The 5000-nt window shown below is 29.2% G+C and overlaps 1 protein-coding gene across 2 annotated transcripts in view; it reads right to left on the bottom strand.

Moving 5' to 3' along the window:
- LOC137622831 (uncharacterized) overlaps positions 1-4511 on the bottom strand; it is a 73445-nt gene extending 68934 nt beyond the window's left edge. Inside the window, exon 1 of one of the 2 annotated variants that reach the window (XM_068353412.1) lies at positions 4467-4511. The gene's annotated coding sequence lies outside the window, so the exon portion shown is untranslated. Of the gene's footprint in view, positions 1-4450 lie in introns of both variants that reach the window. The other variant, XM_068353411.1, reaches the window with a different exon arrangement.
- Between the last annotated feature and the right edge of the window lie 489 nt (positions 4512-5000).

Raw genomic sequence — 5000 nt, 5'->3', positions numbered from 1 at the left:
TATATATATATATATATATATATATATATATATATATATATATATATATATATATATACATATGTATATATATATATATATATATATATATATATATATATCTATATATATATATATATATATATATATATATATATATATATACATATGTATATATATATATATGTGTGTGTGTATGTGTATATATGATATATATATACATATATATATATATATATATATATATATATATATATATATATATATGTATGTATACATACATATATATATATATATATATATATATATATATATATATATATATATATATATACATAGTAAATCCAAACTTGGAGTATTTAACTCTATATAATAAAGAGAAAGTCTGGTTATATATATATATATATATATATATATATATATATATATGAATATATCTATCCAAATATTTAGGCGTCTTTTTTGACGGGTCGGATACACTACCTTATTATATCACACTGTAATATGTCAAGGCATGACCTAAATTGTGTAACCAGCAGTAATCTTCATCTTCAAGGCTGGGAGGTGGCTGGGGAGGGGAGGGGGGGGGGGGCCCTTGGGCCGCACTCCCCCCCCCCCCCTTTCTTAAATAGGGTCATATCAGCTACAATATTTCCCGTTAGCGATTGACACCAATGAGCGCATCGATATTACTTCAACATTTCTAAAAATATATATATATATTTTTTTTTTTTTTTTTTTTTTTTTTGTACTGACACCATTCCCAGTTGCGTGATGACTCGTAAGAATTTTTTATTTGGATTGAAAGCTAATCTATTCTTTTACACTGTTTACCTCCTCCAACAAAGTTGGAAGGAGGTTTTACCCCATGTCTGTGTGTTTGTGTCTGTTTGTAAACAGCTTCCTGTCCACAATTTTAATTGCAGAGTAATGAAACTTGCAGGGATTAACTGTTATGTAAAAAGCTGTATATGATTGCATTTTTGAAGGTCAAGATCAAAGGTCAAGGTTAAGGTCAACCAAAATGTCCAATTCACTTGATCAACCATAAGTTTGGACATCGTTGTCACATATACTTCAAACTTTGTTCACATTTGAGTGTATGGAAATACACGCCAATTAATGCAGGTTAAGGTCAAAGGTCAAGGTCGAGCAAAAGGTTGAGAAATAAGTTGCCATTGTCGTTTGATTTCAAATATCTTCTCAAAGAATTGATTTGAAAAAAGGAATTCCATTGTTTGATTTGAAATATCTTCCCAAAGAATTAATTTAAAAAGAAAAAACGAATTCCATTGTCGTTTGGTTTAAAATATCTTCCCAGAGAATTAATTTAAAAAAAGGGATTCCATTGTTTGACTTAAGATATCTTTCCCAAAGAATTAATTTAAAAAGGGAATTCCATTGTTTGATTTAAAATATCTTCCCAAAGAATTAATTTTAAAAAAGGAATTACATTGTTTGATGTAAGATATCTTCCCAAAGTAGGGATTAAAAAAAAAAAGAATTCCATTATTAGTTGATTTAAAATATCTTCCCAAAGAATAAATTAAAACAATGGAATTCCATTGTTAATTGATTTAAAATATCTGCCCAAAGAATTAATTTTTAAAGAGGAATTCCATTGTTATTTGATTTAAAATATCTTCCCAAAGAATTAATTTTTAAAGAGGAATTCCATTATTTGATTTAAAATATCTTCCCAAAGAATTAATTTTTAACGAGGAATTCCATTGTTATTTGATTTAAAATATCTTCCCAAAGAATTAATTTTTAACGAGGAATTCCATTGTTATTTGATTTAAGATATCTTCCCAAAGCAGTGATTAAAAAAATAAAGAATTCCATTGTTATTTGATTTAAGATATCTTCCCAAAGCAGTGATTAAAAAAATAAAGAATTCCATTGTTATTTGATTTAAGATATCTTCCCAAAGCAGTGATTAAAAAAATAAAGAATTCCATTGTTATTTGATTTAAAATATCTTCTTAATGAATTATTTTAAGAAAGAGTAACTCCATTGTTATTTAATTTAAAATATCTTCCCAAAAAATTGATTTTATAAAAGCATTTTCTTTGTTTGATTTAAAATATCTTCCCAAAGAATTCATTTAAAGAAAGGAATTCCATTGTTTGATTTAAGATATCTTCCCAAAGAATTAAATTAGAAAAAGCAATTTCCCAAAGAATTCATTTTAAGAAAAGAATTCCATTGTTTCATTTAAGATATCTTCCCAAAAAATATGTATTCTGAAAAAGGAATTCCATTGTTATTTGATTTAAAATATCTTCCCAAAGAATTAATTAAAAGAAGAGTAACTCCATTGTTATTTGATTTAAAATATCTTCCCAAAAAAATAATTTTATAAAAGCCATTTCTTTGATTTAGAATATCTTCCCAAAGAATTCATTTAAAGAGATATCTTCCCCCAAAAAAATGTATTCTAAAAAGGGAATTCCATTGTTATTTGATTTAAAATATCTTACCAAAGAAATAACAAAAAATAAAATAGAATTCCAGGAATCCGCGTTGACCAACCCTGCGAGGATTGACAATCGTAGGTATCAGTCTCGCACAGGAATCGATACGCGTTCAATACCTTAATAAGAAGTGACCGCTAACACACTTCAGTCTGTTTACTTGTAAATAAAAACATCTTGAATCAAGTCAGCCAAATATTTATATAGGGATTATTCGTTCCCCGTACTTATAAGAGTTTAATAAGATGCCTAGCACTTTTAAAGATATAATTTTAAACGTTTGAATTCCGGTTATGAATGGCAGAGGCAATGGACAGTGACATTACCCTAGTTAGCTGGACAGTGCTCTAGAGACTGACCATATATATATATATATATATATATATATATATATATATATATATATATATATATATATGTATATATACATATATATGTGTGTGTATATATATATGCATATATATGTATATATATATATATATATATATATATATATATATATATATATATATATATATGCATATATACATATATATGTGTGTGTATATATATATGCATATATATGTGTGTATATATATATATATATATATATATATATATATATATATATATATGCATATATACATATATATGTGTGTGTATATATATATGCAAATATATGTGTATATATATATATATATATATATATATATATATATGCATATATATATATATATATAAATATATATATATATATATATATATATATGTGTATATATAATATATATATATGCATATATATATGTATATATATATATATATATATATATATATATATATATATATATATATATGTGTGTGTGTGTGTGTGTGTGTAAATCAGCGCCCAAGTCGCCTCTCCACCAAAGCTAGGACCAAGGAGGGCCAGGCAATGCCTGCTGATGACTCAGCATGTAGACCTACAGGCTCTTCCAAACATCCTACCCTTAGTTCACAAGGATGGTACGGTTGCAGACACTACAAGAAACGATCGAGCTTGAGCGTGACTCGAACCCCAGTCCGGCAATTCGCCAGGCAGGAACGTTTCCAATAGGCCACTACAATTTCAAATCATTTTAATAAGACCTCCAACAATCTTAAAAGTTTTAAAGTCTTTGAAATTCTGTATGTTCGCATGACTGATCCAAACTCCATTGCATATGTGTATTGGCTTGGGGGAGTGCCCGGGGTGTAGTGTCACACGAAATAGCTCGCATAGCGGAGCACACGAAACTCTACGGGGGTGGATATCCACATTCCATTACTTGCTTTGCGTCTGTTATAAACGTTCCCATAAAATATTACCTTTTATTGATTAAGCAATTAATTGTGTATTTGAAATAAGCTTAAGTGATATTTTTGTTTATATAAATTGGCATTAGCCGTATTTTATTGTTTTTATTATTGTTACTTTTTAGATTCTAATTTAATGCCATATAAGATAATTTATGTAGTACATAGATATATATACTTAATTAGTTATTTCATATCGACGTAATAATGACGAATGTAGCAATTATTAATTTACTAAATAATTTATAACTTAACTTTTCATTTAGAACATTAAATTACTCAAAACTCCATCAGTAGTTTGCACCTACACAGAAATAATTTATATAAGAAATGGACAATTGATAAGCAATTATATTCATACACATAAAAGTCATACCTACGCAAGTTATTCAATTATTTAAACCTTATTAATAAATGGCTCTAGAAGAAATAGACTTGAAAATTAATATGATAAAATTCAAGTCACAATTATCATAGCTAATTCAACTCCAATGACATCGACGTTGTCCCAGACAGAGTAAAGTTGAACGTAGTTTTAGTCACAGTTCCACGCGAGTCACCCGTGGTAACCACCATAACAAAGTCACCACTAAGTTTCAGAAATGAAATAATAGATTCACTTTACGCGTAGATTAACTTTTGATTAATATCTCCCCAATTGGAGATTATTCGTGCACTTTACAGCGTCGTGTATGTACTCGATCAGGAGTGCGTGTAGATGTTGCACGAACCGCGGTCAATTTGTTACTGAGAGCACTGCATGTTTGGAACAACGCCGAACCCGATAGGGGTTGGGCTATCAGACACCCTACTTCCGCCCCCCCCCCCCACTCTCCAAACACCCCCCCCCCCCCTACTTCAGCTCTTCCAACTACTTCAATCGTTTTCCAATTTCCCACTTAACATTCTCCTATCTATTTCTCGTTTCCTTTTATTCTGTGTTATCTTCATATTTATTCTTTCATTTCTATGTTTTCTTTTCATTTGAGAGAGTTAGTTTACCTTAGTTTGGGCTATCAGACATCCTACCCCCCCCCCCCCATCCCACTCTCCACAACCCCCCCCCCCCCCCCACTGCAGCTCTTCCAACGACTTCAATCGTTTTCCAATTTCCCACTTAACATTCTCCTATTTCTCGTTTCTTTTTATTATGTGTCATCTCCCTATTTATTCTTTCATTTCTGTTTTCTTTTAATATGAGATAGTTAGTGTACCCAGGCTTAATTTCAATA

Source organism: Palaemon carinicauda, chromosome 29, assembly GCF_036898095.1.
Source record: "Palaemon carinicauda isolate YSFRI2023 chromosome 29, ASM3689809v2, whole genome shotgun sequence".
Classification (NCBI taxonomy): Eukaryota; Metazoa; Arthropoda; class Malacostraca; order Decapoda; family Palaemonidae; genus Palaemon; species Palaemon carinicauda.
This window is presented reverse-complemented; position numbering and strand designations above follow the sequence as displayed.